This window comes from Canis aureus, chromosome 4 (genome assembly GCF_053574225.1).
Source record: "Canis aureus isolate CA01 chromosome 4, VMU_Caureus_v.1.0, whole genome shotgun sequence".
Taxonomy (NCBI): Eukaryota; Metazoa; Chordata; class Mammalia; order Carnivora; family Canidae; genus Canis; species Canis aureus.
Window position 1 is genome coordinate 34,843,143 of NC_135614.1, and position 22,000 is coordinate 34,865,142.

The window sequence follows — 22,000 nt, forward strand, 5'->3', positions numbered from 1 at the left end:
AGAGTCTTCCCATGGCAATGGGTTTACGTCCCCTGCCTTGAATCTGGGTGGGCTTCCGAATGCTTCAACCAAGAAGCTATGATAGAAGACCTTCTGAGTGACTTCTGAGGCTAGGTCACGATGGCCATGAAGCTCCTGCTTCATTTTCTAGATCATTCACTCTTGTGGCCCTAAGCCACCATGTAATGACTTCAGCTACTCTTAGGCGGCTATGATGGAAAGGTCACAGGTAGGTGCTCTGTTTGAGCCAACCTTCCAGACCTATGAGTGAAGAAGTCTTCAGATGATACCATCCTGGATGTTTCAATCAATCCCACCCTTTCAAGTCTTCCCAGCAGGGCCCCAGACATTATGGAGCCGAGACTGTTTTTCCTCATCCGAAGACCTCACCCGCAGACTCGAGAGCAGAGTAAAAAGTTCATGGTCTTATCCCGCTGAGTTTACAGTAGGTTGGTGTGCCACAGTGAACGACTAGAATAGCAGGTTCAGTTGGAATTCGCTCAACATCACCAGCCGTACTCTGCACAATTCCTTATTCTACGTTTGGGAGAATAAGGAAAGCAAAGTATTTCCATTCACTGGGAGTAGGGGTGGAGTAAATAAATGCTTAACTATGACTAAGCATGCCTTCACTCAGAGGCAACCATGTTGGGGAGGGCTCAGTTAGGGGTAGTAACCCCGGGGAATTACCAAGCTGGGGACTAGTCATGAAGACAGAAGCAGTTGGGGACTAGTCACAAGGACCGGAGCTGGCCTCTCCCCTGGAGAACCATGTACCTATAACATGGCTTCCCTGTTAAGTTATTCCTTGTGTCCCTTACTTTGGCAGAGGTAGTTGGTGTATTAGTCAGTGTCTGAAAGGAAAAAAACCCAGATTTTACAAAGGAGGCTTAAATTGGTTATGAGGTTGTAACCATTATCTGTCACCACGGTAATACTGGACCCCATGCTCCCCCACTAATAATACCTGGTGGTTTAATAGAGAAGCATACCTTCATCTCACAAGTCTAGGCCTAGGGACACAAGAGAGAAATAGTGAGGACACCACAACTGTCCTAGGAGCTTGGAGAGGGGTCCCTGCAACACTGGTACTTGAGCTGCTCAGGGGATCGCAGACTTCCGGTGGGGCACCCCGTTCCAGCCACCAAGAGGGAGCGGCACAGCTGCTAATGGCACCACTGAAAGTGGCGAAAGCGGGAAGACTCTCTTCTTCCCTCCAACTCCCTTATAATCTCCTACCACTGCCTCCCCTTAGCCAAAGCTACGAGGAAGATAGTAGGCAAGGGATCCTGGGAAGTGTAGTTTTTAGACTCCCAGCTCTAGCGTCGCAGAATGGCTGAGGGATGGTTTTAGAGATGAGAAACAGAAGGGACCTAACTGATGCTGTTGGAAATTTTAATCCCTGGGATCTTCAAGAAAATCCTCCAAGATACCGTCCACATATCACAATAAATTAGGATTTTTTTTTGGTTGAAAATTAAAAGAATATGAACCCAAACTAACTTAAGCAAAAGGTAAATTTTAATTTAAGTGAAGAGCCTTCAAATGGCTAAGTTTAGGCAAAGGATCAAACATTGTCATCAGGGTCTGATCTCCTACCATCTCCATTCTGCTTTTCTTTATTTTTCATTCTTTGGCAGGATCTCATAATATGGCAGCAGGATTCCTCCCAGGAGTTTTAGTGTGGTCATGATACAGCTACAAGAATGATGGAAATATGGATCTTTCTTTCTCTTTCACTTACTTCACTCAACATCCAAAACTACTCTTCTTCTTCTTCCTCTTTTTTTTTTTTCTTTTTTTTTTTTGGTGAGGACATCAGATTTTCTCAAGGCTCCGTGGACAGCATCACATGACAATGGTCTGGTTGCTCGGTACACACAAGGTGGTCTCCACCCACAGCCGGTTAGTCCAGGGGTGGTTTGGTGCAGTCTCCTGCCTTGTGGCCTGTATTCAGCTGGATTCTTGCCTCCTGGGCAGCTGAGGGAGGGGGCTTCTGGGGGTTGGCCCCAGGCCTAGAAAGAAGGAAGCAGGGGAGTCTGGGGCAGGCTAGGGTCCAGGAGGGAGTCTCCTGCCCTCAATGGAGAGATGGCAGCCTGAGCGACTGTGTCACCACCTACATCTGGCTGGTCTCTCAGATCTCGCCAGCTGGGGACATCTCATCCAGGACTGTGTGAACTTCGTAGAAGGTGACATTGTGGAGATACTCATTTAAGATTTCCACAAAGTTGTGGATGGCCTCAAGGTTGGCCAGATTGCTGTCACTGATGCCCATGTACATGCAGACACAGGTCAGCTCTGATCGGTTCTAACATGTCATGGTCAGAGTGTGCGAGGGTTAACCACAACCTTTGGCTTGGGTTCAAGGACTGGCAGAAATGTCAACTCGGGCTCAGTTCAAGTAGACTTTGCTTTACCTCCAAAGCATGGAGTGAGCAGGACAAAAATCACACATACAGATAAGAACAGGTGTGAGTGTGTGGGTGAGGTTCCATGTTCTTTTTTTTTTTTTTTTTTTAGGTTCCATGTTCTTCACAGACAGGCCCGAAGTCTTAGCAACCCCGATGGAGGAGATGTTCACTAGTCAGAGGACCACGTGCCTTTTACTCACCCAGTCACTTCAGTCCCAGAAGAAACTTCTACTGTGATGCAGGGCAAGAATTCTGTTACTCGGCAAGCAGTGATCCAAACATCATATCAAGACCTCGAATTCCTGCTATCCCAGCACTCGAGGAGTCTCCTCTTTCCTTTCACAGAATCTAGGGAGTTTCTAGTCATTTACTCAGGGTCTTTCCATGATCATGCCTGACGATGGTTTACAAACTCCTCCACCTCTGACTTTGAGATCATAGTTATACGGATGCCATGCCCTCCTTGGACCTGATGTGAGATCAGAACAACCCAATATATATATTCAAACTCCAGGGTAAGGGTGACTTTATGCAAGAAAATACTGGGTGCTCTTTAGAGAGAGAATAGTACTGCGAGGGGGAGGGCAGTGGCAAAAGCCGTATATGTCTACTAGAATGATTTCTTCTCATTCTGAGTACAGGAGACCCCGAGCCAAGGTCCCTGCCTGCCTTCAACAATTTCAGTTCTGGGAAAAGACAGACCCTCCATTCTCCCTCCAACTCCGGCTGTTATTTTCCAATACCCAGCATAATTTATTCTTTTTCAGCTGCCACATACGAATTGAGAATCACTGTCAACACATCTCTGAATGTCCTGCCTACATCTCTAGCCATTGTCCCTCTGTGTTTGGCAGCTGTCCACTCTTCTTCAGTATATACTGACTTAGCAGTGCTATTCTGAGTGTAAGAAGGCTTTTCCAGGTTGCTTTCCTTTCTAGCAATGTTCTGAGTTCCTTCCAACGTCTGTGTTTTCCAAGATGCAATGCATTCTGTTTCTCTGCAGTTGGGGAGTTCCCTCTAGCCAAGAATTACATTTTGTTAAATCGTCCCTTCCAAATGTTTTCTCTACAACCACTGTAATGAACTGACAGATGGGTGTCTGATCTTCAGAAAGTATAATGAAGATTTATTTTCTAAACTGTTAGGACAAGCCAAGGTTATCATACAAAAAACTGAACACACTGCAAATTATGCTCAATTTAAACCAAAAGTGGCAATTTCATTGGCTATGGCTTTTCCTGCTGAATCATGTTGATAATATAGATGCATTTGTACACCCAGAGCTTAGATCATCGTGTTGATTGCCTTGGTGATAGACGCTAATTTTTGAGAGGACTGGAACTTCCATGAATTCCCTCAATCTTGTCATACTCAGGATAACATTTTATACATGTTAACTCAGCAGGGGCAATGGTTCCGGTGTTTGGTTACCCTGTGTCCTTCAGAAAGGAACGACTTGGGTATCTTATCTGGGAAATGTGAAGAATAATCCCCAGACCTGCAAGATCATCAACGCACAGTGACTAAACATAGGTTCACTTTGTGCCTGTCCATGGACAATGAACTTCTAGAAATAGAAATATTGCTAAGAGATATCATATTAGGATGAACAAATGCATCTACCCCAAGAATCTCCCAATTTTCTGGAGTCCAACATAACCTATTAGCCTCACTGGTACTTGAACACTGAGCCACCTGACTTTCTAGAGTACTCCATTCTCTTACCCACAATGCAGCTCCCTCCCCCGTTCTTCTGCTAAAGGATTGTTGCTTAGGAGTTTTCTCACAGGTTCAAAGCAGACGTATTCCTATAGATTGCCTCTCTCTCTCTCTCTCTTTTGAAACGGTAAAGGAAAATATAATGCAAATTAATACCACAAAATAATTGGCCTCTCTCCATCTGAAATCTACACAGAGGCTGCGGTACCACTGCTCAGTGGCCAACAATTCACACTGAACGCTCTGGTGGATGAATTGGCTCTATACCCAGAGAGAACAGTGCAAGCAAACCATAAAAAAATAAAATGTACTAAACCACCAACTGACATTATGGAAATAAGACACTGGCTGGCCAAAAACCACAGTGTATCAATTAGCAGGATCTTAGTATTTGGCAGAGAGAACTCTGGGTTCTGGGAACAGAATGCTGCATGTTTTATGCAGTCATATAACATCTCCCTTGTATTCAAAGAAGGCAAACACCTGCAGCACATCCTGGGAAGGGTGAGATTACGGTGTTAAAGTTTGCATCAACTCAGTCTGTCGCTTCCATCAATTAAGCTTGGTTGACACAATGACTGCTATAATCACCTAATGGGTTGGTCCTTTTGCTTTTCTCTCCATAGCTCCCTGTAGAAATTTCAAGGACATAACTTTCTTTTTTTTTTTTTTCCATCTGGTGGAAGGGGAGATGTAGGACATCGTGACTCCCTGATAATTTCAAACAAGACTTCACATGATGGCTGAATCTTGGCGGGGGTCCCGAAGGCAGAGGGCATATGTAGGCAAAAGCTGTTGGATCTGTCAGCACTGCCACAGCTGAGAGGGGCAGGGAGAGAAGTTCCCACTGGTCAGATTCACAGGGGCCTGGTCTTGTGGAAGACTGGAGACTATGTGGTCTTGGCTCAGACTGACTAGGATCAGAACTCTGCCTTGGCATTCGTTGGTTTGTTGACTTTGGGAACAAACCTTTCCTTTCTTAATTTCAGTTTCTTCTTCTGGAAAATGGGGACATTGGCTCCCTAATGAGATTACTGTGAGAATGAAGAATAATAGATGTAAGGTACCTAGCCTCCTCCATGGCCTACTGTGGTGTAGGTGTCAGGGTAGAGTAGTGTTCACTTAGCGGTAGTGGTAAACTTGAAGGGATGCCAGTGGCTGGTTGTCTGCCCAGGCAGGTAACATTATACCCCAGTTCGGTGTTTGTGTCCATAAATTCAGAATAGAGGTTTCTGGCTACCCTTCAGGGGGTACATTACAATGGTAGCATCGTAATCCACCCCCCAAAGGCCATCTCCACCAAACAACCTGCTGTGATAGACCCAGATTCCCTGTAATCCCATATTCCTAACTTATTTGACACATAACAAAACAAAAATTCCTCCTTATTCCATACTGAGCATGGCACCTGACCTATGGCAATCAAGCACTTAAAGGAAAAAAAAAACATCAAGTTTTCTTCTTCTAAACAGAAATATGTTAAAACCTGGAAAAGGTGTTGGGTACAGCTTGATCCAACTTTAAAAGTCTTGGGCCAGTGTCCCTAGAATGACCTTCAGCAATCAGCCAAACTGCTAACTATAAGTTTTATCCTGATGCCAGGACTCCAGTCTTGGTTCCGCGTCCTCACAGTCTGGTGTTAGTGGAAGTCCCTTCCAACCCCTCGAGGGCTCATCTTCTGATGTCATTACTACCACAACCAAGCGCTGGTGAGAAAGGGAAATTAATAACCCAAACAGTAACTATTACAACAAACATAGCACTATCTTTGCATCAACAAGGGAGAAGATTTGATGTTAGTCTAAGGCAAAATTAGTTTCCCCTCGACCACTTTGGAAAGATACAAATCTTACGTGTGACTTTTGGAAAGTTACTGGATCTTCCTGAGCCTCAGTTGCTTTGTAGCAGAATGGACACAACACTCCTGTTTTTTTTTCTTATTACTACAAAATTAAATAGGATGATGTACGTAAGATACTTAGCATAGTACCTGTACCTTTGTAGAACAAGTGTGGTAATCAATAAATAAATATTGGGGGCACCCAGGTGGCTCACTGGTTGACCGTCTCTGCCTTTGGGTCAGGGCGTGACACCGGGGTCCCAGGATCCAGTCCCACATCGGCCTCCCCACAGGGATCCTGTTTCTCCCTCTGCCTGTGTCTCTGCCCCTCTCTCTGTGTTTCTCATGAATAAATAAAAATAAAGTCTTAAAAAAAAAACAAATATTGGTCTTTTCCTCTTCCTTCAGTTTCAAGGGCGTGCTTTAATGATATTGACTCCAACCTCTGAGGGATACCGTGTGCAGTTCCCCAGGTATATAGGCACAGACTCTCTCTCCTAAGTGACTGGGCCACTGTGCAGGCACAGACCTGCCCATTTGCCCTTATTAGTATGTTTCAGGGAACAGGAATAAGGCTGAAGGTAGAGATTGGGATGTTTTATCACCCAATCAGCAGTGTTAGTTGATGATAACTTCTTCGACCTGGCTTTGGTAAGAGTTTAAGAAATGTATTTTTTTGTAACCAATAAAAACATTCTACATCCTCAAAGGTAAGAAATGGAGAAGGTGGGAGAAGGAAATGTAGTATAAGTTGTAAATCTAAAAAGTTAATTTATCAGATTCAATGTCAACTTTGGTGACATTCCAGTTGGTGCTTCTGCCCAACTGCAAACCACCCTCGCGCTTCCTTTTGTGGTAGTTTTCTACTGCTGTTGTAACACTGCCCCAAATTTAGCTGCTCATACAACACAAACAGTTAGCGTCTTACAGTTCTGCAGGTTGGAAGCCTAACACAGTTCTCACTGGGCTGGAGTAGAGGTGTTGACAGGAAGGAGTTAGTTTCTGGAGGCGCCAGGGAAGGATCCATTTTCTTTCTTATCCAGGTTGTTGGCAGAATTAAGTATGTGCTTTGCTCTTGTGGGATCCAGGCCCTGGTTCCTGCTGGCTGGAAATGGCAGACCATTCTCAGCCTCTAGAAGCCACTGCCTTCTTGGGCTTGTGGCCCAGTTCCTCTGTCTCAGAATGCATCACGTCCCTCTCACATTGCAACTGTCTGACTCCCCCTTCTTTCTCCCTCCTCTTCCACTTTCAAGTGCTCACGACTTGAGATTTGGCCCGCCTGGATAATCCGAGGTAATCTCCCCATCTCAAGGTTTTTACCTTAATCACAACTACAAAGTCCCTCTGCCATTTAAGGGGACATATTCACAGGGTCCAGGGATTAGGATGTGGATGGCTTCAGGGGTCATGATGCTGCCGAGCACATCTCCCGACAGACCTGGACGCGTAGGGAGAGCAAACTGAAATAAATCTGAGATTTATTGGTTTTTCCCTATAAGTGATTTGAATGTTCCTGAGGGGAAAAAACACTGCAAGGGAGACTGTAGCACTCAACAGATTAAGGCATTTAAAAGAAAAAAAAAAAAAAAACAAGCTTTCTAGTATGTAGTTATAGATCCCATTAACTACAGTTTAAATCATTCTTTAAGGAATTTTTGACAGATTGGTAAATTGCAACCTACACATTCCTAATTAATTTTGTCATATCTCCAATTTTCTCAGATTGCCCAACTTTCTTTACTTCCACATTTTACTAGTAACTCTTGGTTCAGTTGTTCTCCCAAGAAAATTGAGCAAAATAGAGTGAACGGCTATGCAGTGTGTGTGTATATGTGTGTGTGTATCTTTCATTCAGACTCCACTTTTTGGCTAAGTTCATAATGGCATAGAATTATAGAATGGACTGCGTTAACCTAGAAAAATAACATGGAACAGTAATGTGGGACAGTTATCGCGAAGTAATAATGAGATAGTAAGATGGGACTGCAGGTTAACTAGCACTTAGAACCCCAAATGCAAAAGCTTCTTCTTATGGACATTTTGTTAGATAAGAGTGGCCTTAAGAAAGATTAGTATGGCACAGGCGAGAGGCCCAGAGGAGGTGGAGCAGGAGAGGTGAGCCCCGGGAGAGTGTGCCTCAAAGCTAGCAGCTGCACATTAGGAGCTTTATGGGAATACGATACCTGGGTCCCTACCACAGAGATTCTGATTTAGTTGGTTTGGAGATTTTTTTTTTTTTTTTTTTTTTTTACGGCTCTCCAGGTGATTCTAATATTCAATGGGGATTGAGAGCCATTACCTCAGATTATCCTCCATGACACCGGTGACAGTTATAGAACTCCTGTGACCAGGCATTGAAATAGGAGGCTCTCAAGCACAGGGATAGAGCAGCAGAGGCGACTGAGGCTGGGGTTCCAAGCACAGCTCTCCCGAGGTGGGCCCCTTCTACATCCCTGCATCCCTACTTTCTTACCTATCCAACCAGACAGAGATGGGGTTTTGTGATTCTGGACCAAAAGATCAAAACGGATTCCTGCTTCCAAGGAGCCTGGGCACTGGAGCTCCTCTCATGAGTTTGCAGAAGAAAGTCACTGCAATTCACTCCTGTGGGTCTACCATTTGGCCATTTGGGGAGGAAGTATGAAGACTTAGGCCAACGCTAAATACTGTGGTAAGTAAGGAGCATTCCATAAGTTCCCTGCTCTTTTCCTCTCAAGGATCCTGTCCAGCTTCCTGGTGGAAAGTCATTCTCCTTAAGAGCCATTCGGTTTCTGCAGGATCTTAGGCCCTTCATCCCTGCTGCGTGCCACATGATTTCTGCACGGGTGCCGTCTGGTCTTGTCCTGGCTGTGGAGCTGACACCTACCCCTAGACTCGGGGAGAGCTTGGTTTCTGTCTCATGACTTGCTAACATGATCATTGCTCCTCGTGTACAATCTCCCTCAGGGCTGCTGCTGGGACAGGGTTATAGAACTTAATCAGGATCTCAACAGTGAGGCCCTTTAAAAAATAATGGCCCTTATATTACAACAGTCTTGTTGATTTTCAGGCCATTTTAACCCTTCTTCCTCACTGCATACAGAATTTGGCACGACTTCTGTTGGGGTTAAGGCCAGAGCAGTCATGCACTGACTCTGAGCTAACGGGGGCCTCAGCTGCGGGCCTGGGCCGGTGGGGCATGGCTATTCTCATGCTTCTTCTCATTACTAGGTTGTACAGTTCCACGCCCCTCGGTTCCCCAAAGCCCACATCATAGCTGGCGCGAGTCAGAGCCGAATCCCCCACATTCCACTATGCCAGGAATAGGAGAGGGTCTGCCAGAGGGACACTCATGCTGCAGGGATGGATATCATAACCGACAAGTGTTACCTTCCCAGGAGCAGAGGCTGACAAGAGATAGGTGGGAGCGAAGCCTGAGAATTAAAGCATTTCCATATAATTCATTATCCTCTGAGTATTTTTCACATGACATCTCATGGCGGCCAGCTTGGTTAGAACAGAAGGGTCCACTAGCTGGCTGAGTGGGTTGCACGGGGTTGTCGAGGGGGGCGCTAAATCCTCATCTTCCATCAACAGCTGGAATGAGGTTGGGGCGATTATGTCAATATTTTTACAAGCTATTTCCTTTTCCTACCGCCGGGATCCCTTTCTTTCTCACACCCCCAGTCCCTTGCACGGTGAGGCAATGAGGCCGAGGATTTCAGCAGGCTTTGATTATAGTGTCTTTTGAATCCTAATTTTTATTTACAACACTTTGGGTACCACGTTTCCCAGATTACACTGGCAACGTCACTGTCTTGTAGCTACAGTTTCCTTCAATGTTTTCTTGCAAATTTGCATTTTTTACCTCTGTGTTAAAAACACCTGGCGGGGTGAAGGGAAATTGGATCTGTGCTCAGCCTACTTTACAGAGCACCATTTTCTGTGGAAAGACTTGGTTTGTTTCCCAGTTTTCCGGTTGCACTCAGGTCTCTGAATGGAACAACAAACAGTAGAGAAGGTGCTCATTTCCTTCCTAGGGTTTTGAAGGTGGCCTCTCTTTTCTAACATGAAAGTGGGGTTTTCCTTTGATGAGCACCTTAGGATCTTCCCAGGTCCACTTTATCTCCAGCAACATTAGAGACCATTCTCTTCGGCCTAGCACTGGTCCACATGGCTTTGTTTACCGTGTTGTGTTTCCACGTCTTCCCCGAGTTCTGATCTCTATTTCAGTGAGAGGTTGGAGGACGCTGCACACGAAGCTGCTCTCAGCCATCATTTTCAGCCAGAAGTCTTCAAGGCTGTTTATCATTTCTCCTTATTTCAAGCTGCCTGCCTCATTTTTTTCTCACTCGTACTCTCCCTTTCACGTCTGACATTTGCCTGGTGGAAATAGAATTTTTGTGCTTTATGTGAACTGTGATTATTGATGTTTGGAATGGTTCTCTGCTTAGGAAGATAGTAAAGGCACAGAGTGCATTTCTCTTCAAAATAAGATAAGACAAAGGATCCTCAGTGTTACTCTCCACCAATATGGATCCTCTACTTCGTTCTTCATCATCCAGGGCTGTTCTGAGGACTGTAATGATGCCGAAGGATGACATATGCATCCTTCTCTGGCTTCTGAACGTCCCAGGAGTCCGCTGGAAAGATGGGCCCCAGAGGGCAGGGATCATTCAGGCTTTCCCCCATCCCCAGACATAAAGATGCTACTTGTTTCCTTACATGGTGCCCTGATGAAAGGGCAAGAATCAGTTCCCAAGTTTTAGACATTGAGGCAGAGAAAATTCTGGGTGGAACAGGAGTGTGGAGTATCTGTCTCTATGTAGACAGAGAAGGAGTCAAATCACTTCAGGTGCAGGGATATGATGGAATTGGATGGGGGGTGAGTTTTCTTTTTTTTTTCTTTTTTTGGGGTTTTTTTTTGGGTTTTTTTTTTTATTGGTGTTCAATTTACTAACATACAGAATAACACCCAGTGCCCGTCACCCATTCACTCCCACCCCCCGCCCTCCTCCCCTTCTACCACCCCTAGTTCGTTTCCCAGAGTTAGGAGTCTTTATGTTCTGTCTCCCTTTCTGATATTTCCCACACATTTCTTCTCCCTTCCCTTATTTTCCCTTTCACTATTATTTATATTCCCCAAATGAATGGGAACATATAATGTTTGTCCTTCTCCGACTGACTTACTTCACTCAGCATAATACCCTCCAGTTCCATCCACGTTGAAGCAAATGGTGGGTATTTGTCATTTCTAATAGCTGAGTAATATTCCATTGTATACATAAACCACATCTTCTTTATCCATTCATCTTTCGTTGGACACCGAGGCTCCTTCCACAGTTTGGCTATCGTGGCCATTGCTGCTATAAACATCGGGGTGCAGGTGTCCCGGCGTTTCATTGCATTTGTATCTTTGGGGTAAATCCCCAACAGTGCAATTGCTGGGTCGTAGGGCAGGTCTATTTTTAACTGTTTGAGGAACCTCCACACAGTTTTCCAGAGTGGCTGCACCAGTTCACAGTCCCACCAACAGTGTAAGAGGGTTCCCTTTTCTCCGCATCCTCTCCAACATTTGTTGTTTCCTGCCTTGTTAATTTTCCCCATTCTCACTGGTGTGAGGTGGTATCTCATTGTAGTTTTCATTTGTATTTCCCTGATGGCAAGTGATGCAGAGCATTTTCTCATATGCATGTTGGCCATGTCTATGTCTTCCTCTGTGAGATTTCTCTTCATGTCTTTTGCCCATTTCATGATTGGATTGTTTGTTTCTTTGGTGTTGAGTTTAATAAGTTCTTTATAGATCTTGGAAACTAGCCCTTTATCTGATATGTCATTTGCAAATATCTTCTCCCATTCTGTAGGTTGTCTTTGAGTTTTGTTGACTGTATCCTTTGCTGTGCAAAAGCTTCTTATCTTGATGAAGTCCCAGTAGTTCATTTTTGCTTTTGTTTCTTTTGCCTTCGTGGATGTATCTTGCAAAAAGTTACTATGGCCGAGTTCAAAAAGGGTGTTGCCTGTGTTCTTCTCTAGGATTTTGATGGAATCTTGTCTCACATTTAGATCTTTCATCCATTTTGAGTTTATCTTTGTGTATGGTGAAAGAGAGTGGTCTAGTTTCATTCTTCTGCATGTGGATGTACAATTTTCCCAGCACCATTTATTGAAAAGACTGTCTTTCTTCCAATGGATAGTCTTTCCTCCTTTATCGAATATTAGTTGCCCATAAAGTTCAGGGTCCACTTCTGGATTCTCTATTCTGTTCCACTGATCTATATGTCTGTTTTTGTGCCAGTACCACATTGTCTTGATGACCACAGCTTTGTAGTACAACCTGAAATCTGGCATTGTGATGCCCCCAGATATGGTTTTCTTTTTTAAAATTCCCCTGGCTATTCGGGGTCTTTTCTGATTCCACACAAATCTTAAAATAATTTGTTCTAACTCTCTGAAGAAAGTCCATGGTATTTTGATAGGGATTGCATTAAACGTGTATATTGCCCTGGGTAACATTGACATTTTCACAATATTAATTCTGCCAATCCATGAGCATGGAATATTTTTCCATCTCTTTGTGTCTTCCTCAATTTCTTTCAGAAGTGTTCTATAGTTTTGAGGGTATAGATCCTTTACATCTTTGGTGAGGTTTATTCCTAGGTATCTTATGCTTTTGGGTGCAATTGTAAATGGGATTGACTCCTTAATTTCTCTTTCTTCAGTCTCATTGTTAGTGTATAGAAATGCCACTGACTTCTGGGCATTGATTTTGTATCCTGCCACGCTACCGAATTGCTGTATGAGTTCTAGCAATCTTGGGGTGGAGACTTTTGGGTTTTCTATGTAGAGTATCATGTCATCGGCGAAGAGGGAGAGTTTGACTTCTTCTTTGCCAATTTGAATGCCTTTAATGTCTTTTTGTTGTCTGATTGCTGAGGCTAGGACTTCCAGTACTATGTTGAACAGCAGTGGTGAGAGTGGACATCCCTGTCTTGTTCCTGATCTTAGGGGAAAGGCTCCTAGTGCTTCCCCATTGAGAATGATATTTGCTGCGGGCTTTTCATAGATGGCTTTTAAGATGTCGAGGAATGTTCCCTCTATCCCTACACTCTGAAGAGTTTTGATCAGGAATGGATGCTGTATTTTGTCAAATGCTTTCTCTGCATCCAATGAGAGGATCATATGGTTCTTGGTTTTTCTCTTGCTGATATGATGAATCACATTGATTGTTTTACGGGTGTTGAACCAGCCTTGTGTCCCAGGGATAAATCCTACTTGGTCATGGTGAATAATTTTCTTAATGTACTGTTGGATCCTATTGGCCAGTATCTTGTTGAGAATTTTTGCATCCATGTTCATCAGGGATATTGGTCTGTAATTCTCCTTTTTGGCGGGGTCTTTGTCTGGCTTTGGAATTAAGGTGATGCTGGCTTCATAGAACGAATTTGGAAGTACTCCATCTCTTTCTATCTTTCCAAACAGCTTTAGGAGAATAGGTATGGTTTCTTCTTTAAACGTTTGATAAAATTCCCCTGGGAAGCCATCTGGCCCTGGACTCTTGTGTCTTGGGAGGTTTTTGATGACTGCTTCAATTTCCTCCCTGGTTATTGGTCTGTTCAGGTTTTCTATTTCTTCCTGTTCCAGTTTTGGTAGTTTGTGGCTTTCCAGGAATGCGTCCATTTCTTCCAGATTGCCTAATTTATTGGCGTATAGCTGTTCATAATATGTTTTTAAAATCGTTTGTATTTCCTTGGTGTTGGTAGTGATCTCTCCTTTCTCATTCATGATTTTATTAATTTGAGTCTTCTCTCTCTTCTTTTTAATAAGGCTGGCTAATGGTTTATCTATCTTGTTAATTCTTTCAAAGAACCAACTCCTGGTTTTGTTGATCTGTTCCACAGTTCTTCTGGTCTCGATTTCGTTGAGTTCTGCTCGAATCTTTATTAACTCCCTTCTTCTCTTGGGTGTAGGATCTATTTGCTGTTTTTTCTCTAGCTCCTTTATGTGTAAGGTGAGCTTTTGTATTTGAGTTCTTTCCTGTTTTTGAATGGATGCTTGTATTGCGATGTATTTCCCCCTTAGGACTGCTTTTGCTGCATCCCAAAGATTTTGAACGGTTGTATCTTCATTCTCATTAGTTTCCATGAATCTTTTTAATTCTTCCTTAATTTCCTGGTTGACCCTTTTATCTTTTAGCAGGATGGTCCTTAACCTCCACGTGTTTGAGGTCCTTCCAAACTTCTTGTTGTGATTTAGTTCTAATTTCAAGGCATTATGGTCTGAGAATATGCAGGGGACAATCCCAATCTTTTGGTATCGGTTCAGACCCGATTTGTGACCCAATATGTGGTCTATTCTGGAGAAAGTTCCATGTGCGCTTGAGAAGAATGTGTATTCAGTTGAGTTTGGATGTAAAGTTCTGTAGATATCTGTGAAATCCATCTGGTCCAGTGTATCATTTAAAGCTCTCGTTTCTTTGGAGATGTTTTGCTTAGAAGGCCTATCGAGTATAGAAAGAGCTAGATTGAAGTCACCAAGTATAAGTGTATTATTATCTAAGTATTTCTTCACTTTGGTTAATAATTGATTTATATATTTGGCAGCTCCCACATTCGGAGCATATATATTGAGGATTGTTAAGTCCTCTTGTTGAATAGATCCTTTAAGTATGATATAGTGTCCCTCTTCATCTCTCACTACAGTCTTTGGGGTAAATTTTAGTTTATCTGATATAAGGATGGCTACCCCTGCTTTCTTTTGAGGACCATTCGAATGGTAAATGGTTCTCCAACCTTTTATTTTCAGGCTGTAGGTGTCCTTCTGTCTAAAATGAGTCTCTTGTAGACAGCAAATAGATGGGTCCTGCTTTTTTATCCAGTCTGAAACCCTGCGCCTTTTGATGGGGTCATTAAGCCCGTTCACATTCAGAGTTACTATTGAGAGATATGAGTTTAGTGTCATCATGATATCTATTCAGTCTTTGTTTTTGTGGACTATTCCACTGAACTTCTTCTTAAAGGGGAATTTTAAGAGTCCCCCTTAAAATTTCTTGCAGAGCTGGTTTGGAGGTCACATATTCTTTTAGTTGCTGCCTGTCTTGGAAGCTCTTTATCTCTCCTTCCATTTTGAATGAGAGCCTTGCTGGATAAAGTATTCTTGGTTGCATGTTCTTCTCCTTTAGGACCCTGAATATATCCTGCCAGCCCTTTCTGGCCTGCCAGGTCTCTGTGGAGAGGTCTGCTGTTACCCTAATACTCCTCCCCATAAAAGTCAGGGATTTCTTGTCTCTTGCTGCTTTAAGGATCTTCTCCTTATCTTTGGAATTTGCAAGCTTCACAATTAAATGTCGAGGTGTTGAACGGTTTTTATTGATTTTAGGGGGGGATCTCTCTATTTCCTGGATCTGAATGCCTGTTTCCCTTCCCAGATTAGGAAAGTTTTCAGCTAGAATTTGTTCAAATACATATTCTGGCCCTCTGTCCCTTTCGGCGCCCTCGGGAACCCCAATTAAACGTAGGTTTTTCTTCCTCAGGCTGTCGTTTATTTCCCTTAATCTATCTTCATGGTCTTTTAATTGTTTGTCTCTTTTTTCCTCAGTTTCCCTCTTTGCTATCAACTTGTCTTCTATGTCACTCACTCGTTCTTCCACCTCGTTAACCCTCGTCGTTAGGACTTCTAGTTTGGATTGCATCTCATTCAATTGATTTTTAATTTCTGCCTGATTAGCTCTAAATTCTGCAGTCATGAAGTCTCTTGAGTCCTTTATACTTTTTTCTAGAGCCACCAGTAGCTGTATAATAGTGCTTCTGAATTGGCTTTCTGACATCGAATTGTAATCCAGATTTTGTAACTCTGTGGGAGAGAGGACTGTTTCTGATTCTTTCTTTTGAGGTGAGGTTTTCCTTCTAGTCATTTTGCTCAGTGCAGAGTGGCCAAAAGCAAATTGTATTGGGAAAAAGAGAAAAAGAGAGGAGAGAAAGAAGGAAAGAAAAGAGAAAGAGAAGAAAAAAAAAGGGAAGAAAAAGAGAAAAAAAACGGAAAAAAAAAAGAAGAAAAAGAGAAAGAAAAAGAAAGGAGAAAAAAAGGGGGTGGGGGAAGGAAACAAATCAAAAAGCAAAACAAAACAAAAACAAAACAAAACAAAACAAAAACAAAACAAAACAAAACAAAACAAAACAAAAAAGAACCACCGGGGAGTATCTTCTGATTCTGTGTACTTTAAGTCCCTTGGCTTCTCCTGGAAGTTGTCCGTCTAGCTGGTGTTCTGGGGGAGGGGCCGGTTGTGCTGATTTTCAGGTGTTAGCAGTTGGGGGAGCTGCTGTGCCCCTGCCTGGTGCAGGGCTCAGTGGGGGTTGTTTACCCCGTGAGGCCGCAGGAGGAACAGCCCCAGTGGCGGGGTCAGCTCTGGAAACCTGGATTCAGCTCCGGCAGGAACTCTGAGCTCTCCGTCTGCAGGGCCTGGAGGCTCCGGGGCGGGGCCGCTGATCTGCTCAGCTGGGGCAGGAGCGTCCTCGCTGTCCTGGGCCCTCCCGGCCTCTGCCTGTCCCGGGGGAGGCGGGATCCTGGGCTGTGTCCCGGCGCCCTGTGCTCCGGAGCCTGCGCTGGTGGATTCGCGGTCCCGGGCCGCGCAACCCCCTCCGCGGAGCTGCCGCCCGAGCCCCTCCGAGCTGCTCCGGGTCCCGCCGCGCGCTGCAGCCCTTAGGGAGCTCGGCGCACTCTCCTGGGCGCGCAGTTGCTCTGTTACTGTCCCAGGGAGCCCGAGGAGATCCTCGCCCTCCTGGGTCCTGCTCCACCTCCCCACGAGCCCCTTTCCCCCGGGAAGGTCGGTGCAGCTCCTGCTCCTCCGGGACGGGGCTCTCCTGTCCTGGGGACACTCGCCCCGGCCTCAGCCCGGCTCCTCGCGGGGCCCCTCGGGGGTGAGTTTTCTATAGAAAGCAGATGTGAGGATAAGGAAGAGGAGAAGAGGGATGGGGAGGGGAGAGGAGGGGGGATAGGCTATGAGATGGGGAGGGGCTACTGGAATAGAGCTGGAGGAAGGGGGCTGAGGATGACAAGAGGGAAGGGGGACAGAGCGCATGAGCAGGGGAAGTGAGGTGAGGGCAGAAGAGGAGAGGATGGGGAAGTAGAGGCAGAAGAAGAGAGAATGAGGAAGTAGAGGCAGAGGAGGAGAGGATGGAGAAGTAGAGGCAGAGGAGGAGAGAATGGGGAAGTAGAGGCAGAGGAGGAGAGGATGGGGAAGTAGAGGCAAGAGTGCTGGCTGTGAGTGGGGAGAAACTGTGTTGATGAGGGGATGGACACAAGGCCTGGAAAGGGCCTCAGATAGAGACGGACGTGCGTGACAATGGATGGATAATGGAACCAATCATACAAGAAACTCCAAAAATCAAGGACCTAATCAACATGCAGGCGACATGGGGAGGAACAAAAGATATTGATAGCTTAGAAAATCAAAGGACATTTTAATTACACTGCTATTGATAAGCTGTGGTGAAAAATAGTCCATTTCCTCCCTGCTCCTTGGCCCTGCTCCCCGTGTGGACATTCTGAGGGTGAAGCAGGCTGCTGGGGGAGGTGGTGCACCCCTTGTCACCCGAGGGAGTCCTGGCAGAGGGAAACAGCTGTCTGGCCAGGATGTTCTGGGAACACCAAGCCATTATCCCTCCAAAGGCCCTCAGGGGTCAGTCCCAGCCATTGGGGGCATTTGTCATCAGGGGCATTTGCTCTGCCCTCTGCACCTCCGGACCAGGGTGGAGCCCCTTCAGTCACCCACACTCTGGATCAAACTACCTTCTTGTCCCAACATGATATACAGACAAGATCAGATTGCACCGGCGCTCACGGGACACCTCTTTCTCTAGCCCCAAGATGACCCAGCTGAGGACTTCTGACTTTGGCTTGAGGTGAGTTCCCTGCTCCCTCCCAGGGCCTACCTGCTTGGCCAAGTGGGTGACTTCATCCCTTGGAATTGAGGAGCCACTCACCCCTGTGCAGGAGAGATGGATAAGCCAAACACCAGATGCCGTCTCCAGTGAGGCCATCCTTTTCTCAGGCTACCATCATGCCTTGCCCCCCACCCAACCCACCCGGCCAATCTGTCACGTTTGGAACACAGCAGGCCACAGAAGGATTCACACAGAATCCAATTCTGCTTCTGCTTTCCTGAAACAAAAATAGTCTGGAGAAAGGCTCAGAGTCATATTTCACCAAAGACTCTGACTAAATTAATTATAGGCAACTATAATTCATCATACTTTCAATTAACAATTAATTACGTACAAGAGAGACAAATGTTTTATTGAGACCAAGAAACAACATGTATCATTTGTAGTGTGGTGTTTTCTCCTTACACCGTAGGGAGGGGATTTATGTGCTACAGATTGCTTGAACCAGTTTTGCTCTGAAAAATACAAATCCACCTGGACTCACTAGCAGAATGGATTCTGGAGTTGGAAAGACCTGAAGTCTGGCACTTGGAAAATTTAGGACTTAGACCTTCTCCTTTCACACCGCAGGAGGAAGGATCTACACGGGGGATATGCGTGGTCCCAACGGAAACCTCAGAAGGCAGGGTCCCCTCCTGCAGTCTACAGGGGCATGGCCAAGTTCAGGTATATGGGGAGGACTGGGTAAGAGGAAAGCAGGAAAGTGGAGCGACAGGCTCCCCTGCTGCTCCATCCGTGTCCCATCTCTGCCAAGAGCACAATCAACACACAATGAGATGCTCAGAAGAATCTCTTGTGCCAAATCAGATCAATTGAGCTCAGCCTTTTCATGAATGGCCTTTGGGGGAAGATAATGAGGCATTCCCTAGGTGGGCTCAGCAATATGGCAGTGGGCCCCGAGTACCAGTCTCTCTTACTAGGGGATGTCTGTTGCCTCTCTGGAATCCATCACCTTCTTTTCCCTTCCTGGCGGAGCAACTCTTTCCCACCCTTGCAGGACTCACCTCACCCTGGCTTCAGGTGTGGCTCTGAGGATCTTGAGTCAATCAGTGTATCTCACCTGTGGGGCCTTTAATGCCTTCAGAAAACCCAAAGGGAGCCGAGGAACCTCCAAGAATGCTAGAACACAGATTCTCTTTTCTCTGCTGTGCTTGGATAGTAGGAGAGACTACTGCTGCTGCTGCTGCTGCATCACTAACCCTACCACTACCAACAACGCTACCACTTGTAAGGGCCTTAATCAATGATGGACATAGTTTTAAGTACTTTATGTATATTTGCTCCTTGGATACTTATAACAATCCTATGGGCTAGCTGCCATGATTGTCCCCACGTTACAGAAGGGAAATTAAAGCCAAAGTTTCCTTTCATCTTGCTGAAGGTCACACAGTTAGTAAATGGAGGGGCCAGAATTTAAGTCTTGGCATAACATTGGTTAGTCCCTGACACCTGTAACTGCTGGAGACATGAAGGTAAGTCTGAAGCTACTGGGAGCCCAGTCTAGAGATTGAAGAGGAAATGGATCCATAGGAGGCGGAGGGGCTATCTTGTGAGTCCAGTATCAAATCCTTCACGGAGCCAGAAATGTCTGAGTCTGTCCTTTTTGAGTTATGTGAACCAATAAGTTTCTCTATTGCATCAGCCATTTTGTAATGGGTCTTCTCTTCCTCTCAACTGGAAGGACCAAATGTAGACTTTGGTACCAGGAAATAGGACTCAGAAGTGTTCACACTGATACAGAGTTGACCGACCTGCTATATTAGAAAGGGTCCTGATTGGGAAATCATGTATTTCAGGAAGTGGGATTAGCATACCTTGTGATGCAGCCATGAATTAACTGGTTGCATTGTCATGTGTTTGTTGTTGTGATTCGGATCTCTTGTCTTTCAAGATTATAACCCCGGGGAACTTGAATTGAATATGGCCTCTTGTATCCTTTAGAATAAGGTCTGTTCTGGTTGTCCAGTGTATGTACAACCCATTCCAAAGCTCAGTGGCTTAAAACACATATTTATTATGATCTGTCATGGTGCTGTGGGTCGTCTGGACTCAGCCTAGTGGTTCTTGCTTAGGCTCTGTCAAGTTGCAGTCTGAAGGTCATCTGAAGGCTCAGTGGGTTGCACATGCAGACAGCTCACTCAAGGGCTGAAGATTGATGCTGGTTGCTTTCTGAGAGCTCAGCTGGCCTCTTGACCAGAGTGCCTTCATATGATTTCTTCATGTGACTTTTGCTTCTCAAAGCATGACTTCTGGCTTTCAAGAGGCCATGTTCAGAACATTTAAAGAGGCCCAGGTGTAACTTGAAAGGCTGCTTGTAATGAAGCCTTGGAAGTCTCGAAGCGTCATTTGCACTGCATACTATAGGTTAAGAGAGAACCAGATGGACAGCCCAGGTTCTAGGGTAGAGGCCCACATAAGGGCGACAAGACCTGGTGAAACGGATTATTGCCAGACCTGTCTGGACATCAGCTACCACAAGACCCTACAATAAAATGAAGTGCCTGGTTTGATTCTGGCCTGAGGAGAAAGAGAGAGTGCTCAGGTAGGAAGAATTATGAGAGACTCTGTCTGAAGCCTGCAATCCAAAACACCTGGGAGTAAAATAACCTGCAGCCTTGCAAGGTTGGAAAAACTTGTCCCCAGGCTAAGATGATTAGATGAAGCTAGGAAGCTAGGATGTGGGAAAGAGGATAATATTGGGTTACAAGATGACCCTGACTGCCTCCTCCAGGCTTCTCCAAAAATACAACTCCCCTCCCAAGCCTGTGCTTCAGACGTGCTGGGACAGAGTGTGAGGTGGAACCTCAGTGCTGTGGTGGGGAGGGATGGGCAAAGCACCTACATCTAGTACCCGGAGGCTAATCACCCCCCACCCTGCTCATCTCAGTGGGTTGGACATACTTGGCCAGATCTTGACTGAGGCAGGGAGCAAATAGACCAGAAACTCAGAGCCTTTAAAAGAGCTCTCCTGAGAGGGACACCTGGGTGGCTCAGGGTGTGATCTTGGGGTCCCAGGATCAATCCCCACACAGAGCTCCCTGCATGGAGCCTGCTTCTCCCTCTGCCTGTGTCTCTGCCTCTCTCTCTGTGTCTCTCATGAATAAATAAATAAAATATTAGGAAAAAACAAACCTTCTCCTGATAAAGAAGCCAACTTCCCCCACACTTGGCCTGTGATTGCTCAAGCCTGGATGAATGGTTGTTACTTTAACCTGTCTTTCCTTTAAGCCTACAGTGGTCACATAGACTTGATATGGTTGTTGATGTTTGCATTTTCTCTTTTGTGAATTTCTTCTTCATATTTTTCTTTTTTTAAGATTTATTTATTTTAGAGAGAGAGAAAGAGAGTGAGCATGGGGGGAGGGGCAGAGGGAGAGAGAGAGAGGGCAAGCAGACTCCCCACTGAGCAGGGAGCCCCATGCAGGACTTGATCTCTTGACCCATGAGATCGAGACATGAGCTGAAACCAAGAGTCAGGCTCTTAACCAACTGAGCCACCCATGCATTCCTTCTCCTTCTTGTCTTTTATTTATGTTTCTATTGGATATTTGTCTTTCTGTTGTAAATTTGAGAGAAGTTTTATCACATTATAGGTATTAACCCATTATCACATACCTGGTTGTAAGTAGCTTTCCATTCTGTCCTTTATCTATTGACTATAATAATCATATAACTTCTATCAAATACATAGTAATTAAATATATCAATATTTTAAAATAACTTTTAGGTTTTTTTAAAGTTTTCTGTAATACCTCATTACACCACCCTCATGCTACTCAGTCTGGGAGCCACCAAACGCTTTTTGCATCAGCTTGGAATCCTCCCAGACCCCAGGACCACATCAAGTCGAAGTTGCTGCTCACTAAATGCAAGCGGAAATTTAAAACAAAAAAAAAAAAAAAAAAGGAAAAGGAAAAGGAAAAGATGCTGGTTTGAGCCAATCAGTGTTGTAAATGGGACACAATTATTTTTTGCTCTGCCTAGGCTTTTGGTGGCAGCTGGAATCAAAGGAACACCCCAAAAGGCAGATGTGAGTCTGAGGAAGACAGCAGGCATTGTTTTGTGTCATCTCATAACCACAACTTAGCTTGGCAGAGTAGAGGGTGAGTACT

At 45.0% G+C, this 22,000-nt stretch overlaps 1 protein-coding gene across 14 annotated transcripts in view; it reads left to right on the top strand.

Moving 5' to 3' along the window:
* LOC144312493 (uncharacterized) overlaps positions 1 to 22,000 on the top strand; it is a 245,802-nt gene that overhangs the window by 67,918 nt on the left and 155,884 nt on the right. For 8 of the 14 annotated variants that reach the window (XR_013377984.1, XR_013377980.1, XR_013377985.1 and 5 more), the window contains exon 2: positions 8,456 to 8,641. The exons of 4 other annotated variants lie outside the window; for them this stretch is intronic. The gene's annotated coding sequence lies outside the window, so the exon portion shown is untranslated. Of the gene's footprint in view, positions 1 to 8,455; positions 8,642 to 9,180; positions 9,391 to 22,000 lie in introns of those variants that run through there. 2 more of the 14 variants (XR_013377993.1, XR_013377986.1) reach the window with 2 other exon arrangements.